Source organism: Pan troglodytes, chromosome 1, assembly GCF_028858775.2.
Source record: "Pan troglodytes isolate AG18354 chromosome 1, NHGRI_mPanTro3-v2.0_pri, whole genome shotgun sequence".
Taxonomy (NCBI): domain Eukaryota; kingdom Metazoa; phylum Chordata; class Mammalia; order Primates; family Hominidae; genus Pan; species Pan troglodytes.
The window spans coordinates 50,052,976-50,070,998 of record NC_072398.2 but is presented as its reverse complement, the minus strand read 5'-3'; the positions used below and the strand labels follow the sequence as shown (position 1 = coordinate 50,070,998).

At 36.2% G+C, this 18,023-nt stretch overlaps 1 long non-coding RNA gene across 1 annotated transcript in view; it reads left to right on the top strand.

Annotated features, from left to right (window-relative positions):
- Positions 1-18,023, top strand: part of LOC107969669 (uncharacterized) — a 58,398-nt gene that overhangs the window by 3,370 nt on the left and 37,005 nt on the right. The window lies entirely within an intron of this gene.

Sequence of the window (18,023 nt, the reverse complement as noted above, 5' to 3'; positions counted from 1 at the left end):
AGAAACATTAAAGGTTATATATGAATTTAAATGTAATTTTCTCAACATAATTGTTAGTAATTTTTCTCCATAAAATGTGTCCGTATTTTATTGCAAATGTAAAACAATACATAAGAGTATAAAGTTTCAAAAGTACTTACTTCATAATCACCTTAATTTTACTATTATAGATTTCATCTTACATTGTCTGTTTTTATGAAAGCATGTGATTCAAATGCTCCATTACTTCTATTACTCTATAGAGTACTGAAAATCAACATATTTTTAAAAAGTAAATGACTAGTGGGCTGATGATAAATGTTATTTAATGAAAGGCAAATATTACTTTTTAAATGTTTTAAAATATAACTAATATGTAAGAATTGATATTTTTATAAATATGGAGTTTTTATCCTCCAGAAAAATTAATTATCTCACCTTTTTAAATTTATGCTGCTATAAGGGCCTTCTGTTTTGCAACATTATTGGAAATATAGTCCCTAAATCTTCGTTTTAAAACTTGGCTTTTAAATTGAAAAATCTAAAAATATGGGCTTTTAGAAAAACTTCTGGAGTTAAGGGAAGAAAATTTATAAGAATGAATGAAGTTACAATATTCTAAGACAGAAAATGACAGGTTGCTGTCACTGATGTACAAGCTAGACCAATCTGTTTGGGTCAATAGGCGAATGTTGACTTAGGAAAGAGATATAGCAGGAAAGCAAAAGTTTTGTACACTAGAAAGCCACATGGCAGTCTGAACTTTTCAGAGGAGATGGGTGGGGCTTATGGATTCTTTAAAAAAGCAAAGTCATCCCACTTTTAATATAGCATATAGGGCTTTCTTTAGTAAAAACGTATCTTTCTCCTAAATCAACATTTAGACTTATAGTCAACTATAAAAAGAAAGGCTGACTACCAATTAACTGACTCTTTTATACCAGCCAGGCAAGCTTCTCAGTTACATTTGTTATTTTAGAAAAGTACATGTTAGACTTAAGAGGGAACCCACATGAGTTTTGGCATTCTTCTTTTCTCCTCAAATAAAACATGAAAAGCTGTATTGAAAAGAAGATCAAATGATGAACAAACTAAATTTGTTATAATTGTTGTTAACAATATCTAATAATTTTGTTTCTTCTCACAAAGTTCAAAAAACAGTGTTAATTCAGTTCATACCATTTGAATTACAGTGAGATGCTTCAAAAGTGTCAAGTTAAACGAGTATACAAAACTGAGTTCTAAAATATAGATTTATTCAGATTAAAACTTTCATTCCAATGCTATGTTAAAATATTAATTTATAGAATAAATACACAGAGATTACTCACCATATGCCAGGTAGTCTTCCAGATGCTGAGACCCAAAACTGAACGAAAGAAAACCCAGCCATGGACAGGTTCTACACGTGTTATGTAAAACCTTCCATGAACATCTCTGTGCTTGGAATTGGAACTTTAAGGAGCTTGCCACCAGAATTTTATTCAGAACTTACCAATAAGGATCTATATAATTCAAGTGAACTCCATTTAAGTTTTTTATGTCTTTATTTCCATGTGTACTATAGGGTGGAGAGGAAGTATCCTGTGGTGGCTAAGCATGCATGCTCGGAAGCCAGGTGGCCTGCCACACTGCTTCCTCTCCGTGCAACACTGGGCCCTCTCTGACCTTTGGTTTCCTCATCTACAAATGGAAGGTTATAATGATATCTACCTTCTAGATTGTTATAAGGAATAAATTAAATAACACTTGTGTGGTACTTAGGCTAGAACTTACATTATAAGCACTCAACAAATGTTCATTATTATTATTGCTTAAGCTGAGGGAATAGCTAGATAGCACCAGATTCTTACGTGTACTGCAGAAGAGAAGGACCGGGGGAAAAAAATCCATATTGTTTGCATTCTCTTCTTAGAAAACAAGAAAGTGAAACATGAATGGAAGGATTTGTGCATGTCGTTCTAACATCTGGCATTATTTTAATCAAAGAGGAGGACTACATATCTCATTAAGTTTATACTATTATTTTTCACCAAATTAAAATAAAAACACTGTCAGACTTCAATTTTCAGAAGCAGCTCAAACTATATATGTATAATTTCCACTTCTAACCATTTTATGATCCAATTCTTATGGTAATATTTGGGAAGAATCTTCCCTTTGGGGATCTCTTTCTCATTCTGCATCACCTTTATTACTATTCTTTAAAGAAAATGTATAGTTCGTTAGCAATAAAATTATGGAAAATGGCCTTTGGTCCACTTTGGAAATAAACTTGAATAGCAAGCATAAGAAATATTTTGGAGAGTTTTTCTTTTAAGTGGCAAGCTATTGTTCTATTATGGATATAGCCAAGGTTAAAGAAGTTCCATATGGCTTGAGCAGTAGTAACACCACCAATAATTAAAGGCTGCCCCAATGTCTCTACTTAGCTATGACACCATAACCATAATTATTTTAGGACTGAAATGAACTACAGTTTTTCTCTAGTCTAACCTATCATTTAACAGTTGAAGAAACTGAGGCTTAGTTAGATAAATTTGCTGACCCAAGACCACTTGGCAAGTTGGCAATGGAAAAGGGAATGCAATTCACATCTCCTGCCACTCGTAACAACACCCTTGCCCTTGAACATTGGCATCTTGCAATAATGGAAAAGGTATACATCTTGAGCATTTTGTTCAACTACTTTTCCTTTATTTTCTCTAGAAAATATAACTATGAAGAATTATAATGTAAGTGAAGATAATGGGAATCTGGATTAATTTTTACTTTCAGTTTGTGTATATTCTGACCCATATAAGAATTCATCTTTTTCCTCCCCCTTGAAAATCTGTTACATTTTTCTCTTCCACTTAAAAGTTTTAACAAATAATAAATGAGTATCTCAGAAACATACATAATGACATGCATTGTTTTCATGTTGTTTTTTTATATCACTTCAAAATTTTTAAGTAAAATTTATAATTAAGTTTATAATTTATAATTTGTAAATTTAAGTAAAATTTATAATTTATGGTTAATATAGCAAGTAATATTTTCTTCCCATTATTCCCCTTAGGCACATGGAAACTGGGGATAGACTTTAAGTATGATTTTAAAAGTTAACATGAAGGTAAATAAGTTTATTTGATATAAACACACTGTCTCATAGATTAGCTATAATAGAAGCTGTTTAATCTATCTCTGTATATATATGTTTATCCCTTAGTCAACTGTGTGTTCCAAATAAATCATTTTGGTTTTCTTCCCCATTTTTAATCTTCAGAGTTTTCTTCCCTAAGAACAAAAGTCAATAAGCATATTACATGTTATACATTAAACAATTAACTGAATGGATTAAGATAGTTTTATTTTAGCCTAACTCTTAAGCAGGAAAAGAGATTCAATGTTGCCTCTTCAGTTTGAGTTGGTTAGCTTTATGTGTAGGCAAAAAGGCAATTGCAATTATATTATCTGATTATTTGTAAGAATTAAGATAAATTAGTGCTCTAAATGGAGTCGGTCAACCCTCTTCCATTTCCCTTTCTAGTAAATAGAATGAAGACAAGATTATTTTCAGAAAAAAAACATTCAGAAAGCTTCAGGCTGGCTCTTTGAGTAGGTAGGTGGTTTACTGGGCATCTGGGTGGAGCATAGAAGCACTGAAGTAGAGGAGGGAGAAGTGACAAAAAAGTATATATTTGCGAGATCTATTATTTGTCTGGCCTTTAACATAAATGAATGGTCTTTCTTCTTAGGTTTTCATGACACATTCTCTTTGGGCATGCTTCAACTAGACATGTGTAAATAAGATTTGTTTTAACATATTTTCACTCCATGTTTGTATGTAGACACTGAGTACACTAGTTAAAATAACTGACTTTGCTGCCTTAAACATTTCATCAAGTCAGTTGGAGCTTCTACTCCATCAAGACAGGGAGTTTGCCCATGCTTGAGACCTGCTCTGTAATATTTCTTTATAATTTCAGCTATGACTTTGTTCATGCTAGTACAGAATTTAATGCTCACTATTTCATTACTGTTGAAACTTTGTAATTTATAGTAGCTTTTACCATTATATCATGGCCATTCATGTTTCTTATATTTCTTTTAGCCTTAAATGCCACCTTTTTTGGCATTAACATTGAGTCTTCTACTTTATTTGTTTGCATTTTTTCTTATCTTTTTGTTCACTCCTTGACTCTCTAATTCTCCTTACCAATTGTTTTAAGCATGACTGTGTAAACATTAAGTACATTGGTGTTATGTTTACTCAATGTGAGAGTCTACCTTTAATGGCAAAATTCATTCCATTCTCAGAGTAGAGATCAGTATATCTCATGTTTACTACTGGCTTAAATTTCTTATTACTTTTTTCTCTTATTGTTTTATTTGAACAAATTACTATTTATGTTATCTTTTGTTTTTGTTTAAGTTATAGTTTTCCATTCTGTTAATGCTTTCCCCTTTTCTTGCTCTTCTTATTAGATATCTATGACTCTACTATTATTTTAAGAAGATAAACTATGCTCTCAGTTGAGATAGACTGTCTTACTCAGCCAACACTCAGTTTTCTTTGATATCTTTCTCATTCCTCAAAACAATAACAAAGGAAGATGAAAACCTAGAAAAAATTACATTAGGTCTCTCTACTATTTGCAAGATGCCATTTCAATTTTAAGATTTTTTTTTTTTTTTAAGACAGAGTCTTGTTCTATCACCCAGGCTGGAATGCAGTGGCACGATCACAGCTCACTACATCCTTGAACTGCTAGGCTCAGGTAATTCTTCCACCTTGGCCTCCCACAGTATTGGCATTACAGACATGAGTCACTACATCTGGCTGCCTCAAGATTTTTTTTTTTTTTTTTTTTTTTGAAACAGAGTCTCACTCTGTCACCAGGCTGGAGTGCAGTGGTGGTGATCTTGGCTCACTGCAACCTCCACCTCCCAGGTTCAGGTGATTCTCCTGCCTCAGCCTCCCGAGTAGCTGGGACTATAGGCATGCACCACCACACCCGGCTAATTTTTGTATTTTTAGTAGAGACGGGGTTTCACCATGTTGGCCAAGATGGTCTCGATCTCTTGACCTCGTGATCCACCTGCCTCGGCCTCCCAAAGTGTTGGGATTATAGGCGTGAGCCACTGCACCTGGCCGGCCTCAAGATTTTTAAATTTAGCATTAAATAACCTACTAGATTTTATTTATTAAGATAGAAAAAATAGATTGAAAAAAGATAATGAGTAAATTAATAGGTGAACAAATGAATGGATAGGTGGATAGGTAAATAGATCACCACCTTCCTTCTTCCTCTTATTTCTTAAATTCCCTTTTGATTGGTGTGAGTCTTTTTTCAAGTAATTTTTTCATGCAAAGTATTTGTGTGGTACATATTCTAAATTCTTGTGTTTTTTAAAGTAAATAATATCTCAGGTTGCTACAGAATTCTCGAGTTATAAATCCTTTCCCCCTTTTTAGTGTCAACTATTACTAATAAGAAATACCATGCCAAACATACTTTCTCCACAAACCTTGCAGACAACTTTTATTTCTATTTGGAGGTGTCTATATTTAAAAAACTTTTGACTTTAGGAATTTCACCAGGATAAAATGTTAGATTTGTTTCTTTATTCATCAATTTAGTTTAGAACTCTTAAAGTCCTTTTGCTGCACAGACTTTAGTTTTTTCTTCATGTCAGGGGAATTTTCTTAAATAATTTATTCAATTACTGTCTCTCCTATTTCTGTTTTTTTCTTCTGAAAATTCTATCATTTATGTTGTCTGTCATGAATCTAGTCTTCAGTCCTTTTATCTTTTCCCTCATGATAGCCATCTCTCTATAGTTTTGCTTTGTCATTAGAAATGTTACTTGTACTTGACCTCTTAAGTTACTTCATATGATTTTTATATTGGCCATTCTCTTTCAGTTCAACTATTATATTGCTTAGCCTAAAATAATGATTTTTTATTTTATTTTGCTTTGCTATTGTTTTAGCACAAGACAGACTTTTGAAACTCAAGTGTACTGAATGTTATATTTTGTATTTTTCTCTCTCCCCACAAGCAGTTTTACTTCACTGCAAATATGCCCTGATTATTCTGCCTGATCATCCTTTCTGACTGGTGGGAAATTTTAGATAGGTTGTTATTTCTGACTTCTTGTCTCATGCAGCTCAGATCTAGAGGTTGGAGCTTCCTAAGAGGTTAGAATCCCATTGCTAAGAAAAGCAGAATAGTTCTGACACCCACAGTTTAGAGGGTTGCCTGTTTCTTGCCAAAGCACCTGGAGGAATTCTCTTCAATCTCTAGCTCGCTTGAACCCTTTCAGCCTCTAGGGACAGGAGAACTCATTCATCACTGCCCCTCTCAATCTTCTAGGGGCCAGAGGCACCTTATATATTCATTCAGAAGAATGTCACCCTTCTTCTTATGGTTTCCCAAAATATAAGAGAGCAATTATGAAAAAAAATGAAAGAATCATAGGATAGGTCCAGAAGATATAAAGCTTCTTCCTTCCTTCCACAAATCTGTGAAAGCTAGAGTCTTCCTACAATCTACTTCTTTATTCTCCTTTTTCCCAGGCAATAATGCTTTACTCTAGTAGCTTGCCCTGCCACAGTTCTTTCTGTTGTGATTTTAACAGACATCATATCCCAATTATACCAGTTTTCCATGGGTTCCAAAGTCTCCTGCATTAATAGAGTCAAATAGCTTGGAATAGGAGTTGATAAAAAAGAGAATGTGGCCCAGCTGCTGCCAGAATCTCTGCTCATGGTATCTATTTTCTGTAACACTCCCATAGTCAGCTGATCAAATCCTACTAGTGAGTGAGTTCTCGTGAGATCTGGTCATTTGAAAGTGTGCAGTACTTCCCCACTCATTCTCCTGCTCTTGCTTACATGTGACAGGCTTCTCTCCCTTTGCCTTCTGCCATGATTGGAAGCTTCCTGCGGCCTCTCCAGAAGCAGATGTCGCTATGCTTCCTGTAGAGCCTGCAGAACTGTGAACCAGTTAAACTTCTTTTCTCATAAATTACCCAGTGTCAGGTATTTCTTTAAAGCAATGCGAGAAGGAACTAATCCACTGCCCCAGAAAAGATATCATATATGACACAGCATCTACAATTAAGGCATAAATTTACTTGAGTTACGGTAGCTCACTTTCACGCTCAAAGATCCATCTGACTTTTTTATGTTGGTGAATAAATGGCGATATCATCGGGACTACCTCCCATGGATCCTTAGGTCTTTAATAATGGCACTAACTGTGGCTATTTTTCCAGAAAAAGATATTATTTTGGATTTACTCTCTTGACTGTAGAGTACAAGGGTAATTTCAGAGGCTTCCATTTGGCATTTCTTTTTACAATATCCCCTACCTCACAGGCCAAGGAACCAGAGTGGGATTGTTTCCAATAATAAGGTGTGCTTACTTTAATTATATACCAAGGACCAAGGAAATGATCATCCATGGCCCTAGTAGACCCACGGTGAGCTGGACCTGTTCCAGAACCTGCACTTATTATTCAGCCCTCATTCACACCTAATCTAATATAGCAGCCATGGTGTTTCTTTCAGCCCCTGTTTATCTAGGTCAACTCGAGTCCTACGTGAAACAGTACTTGAACTATTTCAGTGTTCCCTTTCCCCATGAACAATTACCTAAGCAAATGGCCACAGACCTTTTGGGGAAGGACTGGAGAATTGTTACCTAAATACTTTTCATGGTAATGTTGGGTCCTTCCCCTGAGGAGTTGGCATCTCCTCCCATCAGTGGGTTCCTGGACTGAAAACTGCTACAAGTTCTGCAGTAGGAAAGAAATTGTGACTCTTTATTGAGGCAACTGCCCTTAAATTCCTGTTCATCCCTCTGTGGTTTTCGTGGCTTGTACAGATTGAGCTAGACTGTGTAGCAGGAGAATATCACAGGTATGATGAACACATTTGGAAATATATGATCTCATTTGTGTCTTCATCTCTTGAGTAGTTAACATTATCCAGATCCTCTGGACCTCAGCTGCAAAAATGGGTCTTGCCCACCTGGAAATAACTTCAGAGTGCCTACACTATTCTAGCCACTGCAGCCTCTTCTTACCTACTGAGGAGAGCTGATCTGGCATCGTCCTTGGGAGTTTCTCTACTCTTAGATTCCTTACTAACATGATGTGTTTCTACTAACATAGGTTAGTAGAAACAAACAAACACATGGTGTGTTGTTTGAGTGTGACCAGTCTCAGATTCCACTGTGTATGACACAGTTTCACTGGCTCTCAGTCGCTTCATCTCCTCAACAACTGACTCACTGATAGTATTCTGCCTGTAACTACATCAGGAGTAAGAATAAACAGAAGTGTGTGTGTGTGTGTGTGTGTGTCTATGTGTATGTGTGTGTGTATGTCTGTGAAGAAGGGGAGGATCGTGGTGGGAAAAGATCTGTATCTCAAATATATTTTTTCCTTCTATAGAGCACCTTCTGACTCACCCATTTACTATAATCTAACACTGAGATAAAGTGTAACTTTCTCAGCTTCCTTCAAGGTTAATTTTCAGAGATCTGAACATGCACACTGACATGAGCTGTCAGGATATATCTTGATTTCTAAAAGGCATTTAATCAGTTTTCCAAGATATTCCTGCAGATAAAATGAGTGAATGTTGAAAGAATAATAATAAAGTTATTATTCCAGTTATGAATAACCACACCCAAAGAATACCAAGCTTCAAATCACTGTCAGCCTTGAGTTAGGTTTCTTGTGACATGCATTGGATACTGTCTTATTCAACATTTTAATCAATGGCTTGGATAAAAATAAAGGTACACTTATAAAAGCAAAGTCGGATGAAAAATGCTAAGATTTAAAAATAGAGTAAAGTTGTATTAGTCTATTTTCACACTGCGGATAAAGACATACCCAAGACTTGGAAGAAAAAGAGGTTTAATTGGACTTACAGTTTCACATGGCTGAGGAGGCCTCAGAATCATGGCAGGAGGTGAAATGTACCTCTTACATGGGGCAGCAAGAGAAAATGAGGAAGATGCAAGAGTGGAAACCCCTGATAAAACCATCAGATCTCATGAGACTTATTTACTACCACAACAACAGCATGCGGAAAACTGCCCCCATGATTCAAATTATCTCCCACTGGGTCCCTCCCACAACACATGGGAATTATGGGAGTACAATTTAAGATGAAATTTGGGTGGGGACACAGAGCTAAACCATATCATTCCACCCTTGGCCCCTTCAAATCTCATGTCCTCACATTTCAAAACCAATCATGCCTTCCCAACAGTCCCCCAAAGTCTTCATTCATTTCAGCATTAACCCAGAAGTCCACAGTCCAAAGTCTCATCTGAGACAAGGCAAGTCCCTTCCACCTATGAGCCTGTAAAATCAAAAGCAAGCTAATTTCTTCCTAGATACAATGGGGGTATAGGTATTCGCTAAATACGGCCATTCCAAATAGAAGAAACTGGCCAAAACAAAGGGGTTACAGGGTCCATGCAAGTCCAAAAATCCAGTGGGGCAGTCAAATTTTAAAGCTCCAAAATGATATCCTTTGACTTCAGATCTCACACCCACGTCACACTGATGCAAGAGGTGGGTTACTATGGTCTTGGGCAGTTCTGCCCCTGTGGCTTTGTGGGGTACAGCCCCCCTCCCAGCTTCTTTCATGTGCTGGTGTTGAGTGTCTGTGGCTTTTCCAGGTGCACATTGTAAACTGCCAGTGGATCTACCATTCTGGGGTCTGGAGGATGTTGGTCCTCTTCTCACAGCTTCATTAGGTGGTGCCCCAGTAGGGACTCTGTGTGGGGGCTTCAACCCCACATTTCCCTTCTGCACTGTCCTAGCAGAGGTTCTCCATAAGTGCCCCGCCCCTGCAGCAAATTTCTACCTGGGCATCCAGGCATTTCCATACATCTTCTGAAATCTAGGCAGAAGTTCCCAAACCCCAATTCTTGACTTCTGTGTACCTGCAGGCTCAACACCATATGGAAGCTGCTAAGGCTTGGGGCTTGCACCCTCAAGCCATGGCCCAAACTCTATGTTTAGCCCCTTTCAGTCATGGAAGGAGTGGCTGGTATTCAGAGCACCAAGTCCCTAAACTGCACACAGCACAGGGACCCTAGGCCCTTCCCATGAAACCACTTTCCTCCTCGGCCTCCAGGTCTGTGATGGGAGAGGCTGCCACAAAGTCTCTGACATACTCTGGAGACATTTTCCCCATTGCCTTGGGGATTAACATTTGACTCCTTGTTACTTATGCAAATTCCTGCAGCCAGCTTGAATTTCTCCTCAGAAAATGGGATTTTCTTTTCTATCGCATTGTCAGGCTGTAAATTTTCTGAACTTTTATGCTCTGCTTCCCTTTTAAAACTGAACGCCTTTAGCAGCACCCAAGTCATCTCTGGAATGCTTTGTTGCTTAGAAATTTCTTCTGCCAGATACCCTAAATCATCTCTCTTAAGTTCAAATTTCCAGAAATCCCTAGGGCAGGGGCAAAATGCTGCCAGTCTTTTTGCTAAAACATAACAAAAGTCACCTTTGCTCCAGTTCCCAACAAGTTCCTCATCTCCATCTGAGACCACCTCAGCCTGGACCTGATTGTCCATATTGCTATCAGGCTTTTGGTCAAAGCCATTCAACAAGTCTCCAGGAAGTTCCAAACTTTCCCACATTTTTCTGTCTTCTTCTGAACCCTCCAAACTGTTCCAACCTCTGCCTGTTACCCAGTTCCAAAGTTGCTTCCACATTTTGGGGTATCTTTTCAGCAACACCCCATGACTGGTACCAACTTACTGTATTAGTCTGTTTTCATGCTGCTGATAATTACACACCCGAGACTGGGAAGGAAAAGAGGTTTAAATGGATTTACAGTCCCACATGACTGGGGAGGCCTCCGAATCATGGTGGGAGGTGAAAGGCATTTCTAACATGGTGGTAGCAAGAGGAAATGAGGATGATGCAAGAGAGGAAACCCCTGATAAAACCATCAGATCTCATAAGACTTATTCACTACAAAGAGAAGAGTATGGGGGAAATCGCCCGCATGATTCAAATTATCTCTCACTGGGTCCCTCCCATAACATGTGGGAATTATGGGAGTACAATTCAAGATGAGATCTGGGTGGGGACACAGAGCCAAACCATATCATTGGTCATAGTACAAAATTAATAAAATGAAACTTAGAGAAGAACACAATCTTAGAATTATACTGCAGCTAAGATCATGCAGTTTCAAACTGCTGATTGTATAGATGAGGAAACTAATTCCCAGAGAGGTGAAATGATTGACTTAGGGCCACTCAGCTTGCTTGTAACAGTGTTACGATTGAATTCTGTCTCGTTTTTCCAGTGTTATGTGACTATGCCTTGGTTATTCTCACTCAATACTATCCTTAGATAGCCTCCATATTATGCCTCCAAATTGATTTTTAATTTGCTGAATTCTGAATAGATAATAAAAACTATGCTTATCAATGTGGAGTCCTATATCTAGTCCAAAACAAACAAACATAAATTGTTTGTATTAGTGCAGGATGGACAAGGCAGACATGTGAAAGAGACATTGGTTTTTTGGCAATAATATGTCTCTAAAATGTGATTTGACTTCATAAAATACTAATTCAGTCTTAAATTGCATCAGTGAACAGGAGGCATTCGGATTGAGACAGGCTTTTGTTGCATTTTGTTCTGCAATGATCAGAGCACTTCTTTAATGGCCTATCCAGTGCTGGGCAGCACCTTAACAAACTAAAGAACATTAGTCATAGGACCACCTGAGTGAAAATCTGGAAATCATGACAGAAATAGAATATGTGTTAAAACTGACATTGAGATTTTTTCACCTAGAGGGAGTAAGCATTTTATTTATGTGTGTGTTTGTTTATTTGTTTGATACAACACATTAGTAAACAGCCATGAAGAAAAAGAGTGATTTATTTGTAATCATGTTCAGTTCTGTCTGAAGTGGTCTGAATTTTCTGTAATAAACAGAGTCTTGTAAAGCTGAATTTTCTTTCTGATTAAAAACAGCATTAATCCTCTTTGCTGTTGTTAATCTAAAATGATCCAGTGCCTTTTTTTTCAAAAACCACAAAGAGTTGCATTTCTTTGTTTAGTACCTAAATATGTTACCCATTGAGCCAAAAGATATGACCCCCAGAAGCACTTTTATTCTTTCTACTGTTTGGCTGTATAAGCAATCTGTGGTCAATGTTTGAATGTTTCTCAGTTAACCCTGCCTGGGTGTCTATAGATTTAAGAGTTACCCCATTATAGTCACAGGCCTGTGTTAAATCTGTTAAATAATTTTATTTCAAAGCATAATTTATTTTATTAATAAGTAATATATTATTTATACATGATGTCAGTAAGTAGCTCAAAAAAGACACTAAAAATAAAGTGGGAATTTTATCTTATTTTCTTTAAGTGTCTTTTGTTCACAAGGAGAATCATTTTAGGTCTTTTATAAAAATATTAGTTGGAAATATTTTATTAGTTAAAACTTTCAAAGACTAATGAGTTGACATAAGAAAAGTTTTTATCCACCTTTCCTAAGTGAAGTATTGAAATTGAAATTGAAAGTATTATTATGAACCACGCAGGAAGCCAATATTTTTAATGTTATCATGTTGAAATAAGACTAATAACTCACACTGATTTTCATCAGTGAAATAAGAGGATAGTTGAGTTCATTTGAAAAGCAAAGTATAAATATTGATGAATGCCTTTTGACTCTGTCATCTAAACTTCAACTTTAATGATAATATTATATGCACTGTCCACTACTTTATATTTGTAACATGGACAATATATCTAATGGAGCATTTAGGTATAAAAATATAATTTTTAAATTTTTATATAATTCAACCAAATCTCTCTTTAAAGACCCTATGTGATTCATATCAGAAGATGTAATAGTCATCAATTTTGAGTAAGTTTAGGAAATAAAGGTTTAAACTCAGTCATTTCAGATTTTCCTTAAACCTCTTCTCCCTTGAATGCGTCTAATTTAGGGATAGTGAATCCTAAAGTTGTTGAGAGATGGGTGAGAGAACACTGAGTCCTCGGTCACCAAATGTCTGTTGGTGTCCACAGGGTGTATCACTCTCTGATGGCCCTTTCTGCCTCCACGGAGTTGTCCAAGTTGCCATCAGTCCACACATTCTCTGTTTTCTCAGCCTAATTTCTCTCTCCCTACTTTCTCACACCTTTAAAAGGCAGAAGTCATTTTGAGATGCTCTGCAAAATGCGCACTCTGCAAAATGAGAGACCAGGGAGCTGGATCAGGTTTCGTCTGGATTCAGTATGCTGATATTTCATATCAACTATTACCATGGTTCAGGATTATCTAAAACTTTTCTCTCTTCCCTTTCATAAAATGGCAAGGTCTTTCCTGCTTCGAATTCCTTAGCTCTCTCCTGGTATTCTACCATTCATCTCCTGGAGCTGATGCCTCAGCTCTTTCAAGAGACCCTCACCTGAGTCTGACTTTCTTGCTTTCTTTTCCCATTCTCTTTCTCTCCAAGTTTTCAGAGGTGGTTTTTCCTTTATCCTTTTTAAAATTTTAATCTCATCTCCATTTAGAGCAGAGGAAAATGCTTTGCACTTTTCCAGCTCTTCTCTCTTAATCCTTGGACAGTCATATTTTCATAAAGCCAATAGTTTTCTGACATCATGATTTTCTGGCTCTGTCGTAATACCTCTCCTTTGAGGCAATGGGAGCCTCAAGCCCTGTAGTAGCAAAGGCGTGAGGAAGGGGAGCATCAATGGGTTGAAAGACAATGTGTGTGTGTGTTGCAGGGGTAGATAGGATGGGTGGGTAGCGAAGCCTGCTTAATATTTTGTAATATTGTTCTGTTATGTGTGCTTCATCATGCTTATTGGTTTATTAGAGAAAATCAAATGCCTACGTGGAAAGAGAAACAGGTGTCTCTCACTGGAATGTAGCTTCCTGAGGTCAGGGACTTGCTTTGTTTTCTTCTATAACTTTAAAGCCATGCCTGGCACATAGCAGAAGCACTATAAATAAATCCAGGATTAATGGGTTGAAGGAATGCCCATTACATATCTAGATTGAAAGTGTTCTTAGGTTCAGCACTGTGCTTCAGAGTGGGCCTGAAAAGAAATTAAATGAATGAAAGCTCAATCTTAAAACAGGACTAAAGCTTTGATAATTTCAAAATGAGGACTAGGTCCATTTTTAGACTGCACCTTTGAAGTGTTAGATATCTCAAGTGGGTCATTTTATGGTTGAACTCTCTGACAAATGTCTAAAATGTGACTACTGTGTTGAAGAATAGAGATTAATGTACTGTAGGCCACATTCCCTGCTGGTTCACTGCAAATGGGTCTATGAGTGCCATGTATTGATCTTCTCAGTGCTGTGGGTGGCAAGAGCCCCTTGGCTACCACCTTTATCTGACAGAAGCCTCCTCCTTTTTCTCAATTTGTCATCTAAATGCATGGAGCAAGCAGGGTTGAGTCTAATGTAAAAAGTCTGACCTATATTCAAACTAATTCCTTCTAGCCTCAGCTTTTCTCTAAATGATAAATTATCAAGTATATAAATTGACTGCCACATAGGTAACATTCACTAATATCGGTCGTTATTTTTACTTTATATGTGGAAAGGCTGATTCTGAGCAATGCTGCATGTTACTTGCATGTTAGGTATGAAGTATATGTCAACTTAAGCAGCAAAGACTTTCTCCTCATTTTAAAATATTAATTATTGCAACAAAAGCAGTGGCTTTGTTAAGCTACTTGCTAGAGTCTGAAAATGAATCTATGCTATCGGTGTATAGATGAATATTTCACTTTATATTCTTTTAGTCCATTTCATCTAATACAATAGCTACATCGAATAAATTGGAATTAAAATAAGACCTAGGATAATATATTACTTTACACTCTTTTAAATTGAAATTTATTTGTTCTTAACTGTTGTTATGCACTCTAATTTTGGTAGTATGTTGTGGCATATGCTTTAGGAAAATATTAATGACCTGGGATCTAAAAGTAAATGGATGATTTGTATCAAAGGCAGTTCCAAACTATGAGCTAATACATTTAGTGAGAGATTACTAAGGACTTAAAAAATTCCTTGCTTATTCCTTTTCTCCATTAGGTTTCAATAGTTTATATATGCATAAAATTCTCTCTCTCTGTCTCTTTAAAATAGAGATGGGATCTCACTCTGTTGCCCAGGTTGGAGTGTAGTGGTGTGATCACAGCTCACTGCAACCTTGAACTCCTGGACTCAAGCAATCATTCTGCTTCAGCCTCCTTAGGAGCTGGGACTACAGGTGCACACCACCATATGCAATTAATTTTTTAAGCTTTTTGTACAGACAGGAATCTGACTATGTTGCCCAGGCTGGTCTCGAACTTTGGGCTCAAGTGATTTTCCTACCTCTGCCTCCCAAACTACCTGAATTACAACTGTGATCCACCATTCCCGGCCCCATTTATCTCATAGTTTGGTAGAATGAGAATCCTGGGCAACAATTTGTTTGAAAGCTGATAGCTGTATTTGAGAAATTGCAAAAGAAGGCTATAATTTGGATTTCTATTTTGAAAGATGGCATAAACAATACTAGGAGTTCATTCTGGGAGAATATTATCTAAAGATATAATTAAGAAAATAATTTTGCATGAAAAAGAAGGTCATTAAATAATAATATTTAAATAATTTGTAAAGTTAGAGATCTTTTCTTGGTGTTATCTTTACCTTTAAGCAAGAAATGTGTTATATAATAGGGTAGTATAACTGGATCTGAATTTTTTTTTAAATCCACAATTTGGATAAATTTTTGTAGGACCCAAGTGGAATAAATTGTTTAGTAATCGGTAGATTTCTGCTTAATGATTATCCTTGCAGAAGTCTAATGATATTTACAATTTCTACATTTATAGTTGCTCTTGCTGGCTGAATAAAATGTCATTTGTTGAGACTCACTGTTATCTTCCCTCTAAATTATTTGGACTTTCTAAATTTTAAAATTAATGTTTATTCATTATTTAAAATCAAAATTCCATCAGAATTTTAACTCACTTATTTTTAGCACTATTCTTTTTCTTCTTGGCTATCTTTAAAAAACAGAGACTAAGTGACATTTAATTGTCCAAAAATGAAATAGTCAAGCCTGTTTGATACCTTTCTATAATTGATTACGGCTAAATAAACAAAGAGGCAATATTTTCCCGCACTCTATTTGGTCAGCATAGTATAAAATTTTTTTTAGACATCAAAGGATTATTTTTATTAAATTAGAAGCCTGCCTAAACCACATAATTCCTTGGTTTTACCTCCAAATCATTTATATTGTACAAATCACTCAGGGCAGCAATAGTGAGTGATAAATAGTATAAATTTAAAAAGAAATGACTTCCAATCCATTCTAAAATATTTGCCTAGAGAATAGGTATAAGTAAGATAAGGGACTAATTTTAAATAATAATGCTGGTCCCTTCATTAGAGAAATAAATTAAATTGTCTTTAGATTTCCCACAGGCTGCCATTTACCATTATCCAGTTTTGATAATGAGTTTGAGCAGGTATTTTTCTCTTTGATTCAAACTGATCTTCTAGTGAAAGAGCCCAAAGGGAAGTAATCTTCTTCAATTCAAATTTCCTATGCCAGGACCGCTGACAACCCTGGCAACTGCAACCACTAAAATCATTAAGTCGGATAATGGCTATTTACGTAAAGTTCACACAATTGTTAAATTGATTCCAGATGTCTAAATAATCTGCATGCACATTAGCAGGAAGTATATCAAATATATACGTGTGTGTTCTATATACATTAACCTACCACCTGTCAGTTACATGACAGTAGATAGCCCAGAAGTAATAAAGCCTTACCACATGTAAATTGTAGCTCTGAAGTCTACCTTCACTTATATGAGCTCAAATCCATATAGCTAACTCACCTTTACTTTTATCAAAATTGCTTTGAATTAAGGATGGGAGAAGAACCTTGGATACGGACACATTAGTTACATTAAAATCAAGTCTGTTGTGAACCTAAGGTTTAAAAGCAGGTATTTTCTTTCCATTATGCATTCCAAGAAAGGATTCTAGTTGTTGGGAATCTATCGTAATGCTCTTGCTGAAGGTTCCTCAAGTATAACTCGGGGTCTGCGTCTCTACTGCTCTTTGGAAGAGAACAGAATTCTTTTAAAGATGTGGTCTACAGCATAAAGTATTATGTATTAGAAATATTGATTCATGTTTGTGAGTTCCCCTCCACAACTCTAATGACCAGATTATCCTAGATGTAAGATGATCTTTCAGTCCTGGTAGGGCTCCACAGTTGCCCTGAAATTACAGCTGTCTTAGGGAGAAATTTTCTTAATTGCTTTAATGTAAAATTATTTATATGTATTTATTTATTTTCTACTTAGAATATTTTAGTTTATTTTTGTCTTAGGGAAATTTTAAAATCACAATAATGTCTAATGTTCATAAATAGAGATTTTTAGATGTGATGCACTCAAGAATTTCCTAGGCGCTGTCTTTAAGGTTAACGTACCTATCTGGGGCTAGCATGGTTTAGGGTCTTGAAGGACTGCAATAGCACTAGTAAAAGGAGGAAAAGAAGATGTACTCTTTTGGACAGAGGAATTTTTTTTCTATCTTCTGTTCAAAGAATAAAAGCAAATATGAAGGCATATAAAATATTTGGAAAACACACTCTAAATTTGGTGTATTCAATAAAGTATAAAAAGGATAAAATAATAAAAGCTGTTTTGCCGAAGGTAATATGAGTATCTTATAGCTCTTCTCTTAAAGAAGTGATTCTGAAATGTTTTAGCATTTACTTTATCAGAATAATAAACTCATCAGATGAATGCCCCTGCACCCACTTCATATATAACTGACCACTGCCTAAAGCTATGGACTTCCTAGCAGAAATCTCTCCCCGATGTTCTATCTCCTATCCCAAACCATTTCACAGTTTAGACAGGCAACTGAGGCAACTACACACAGATGTGATATATACCTCAAAAGTTTTGTAAGAAACTTTTATGGAGTTTCAGATGAGGGG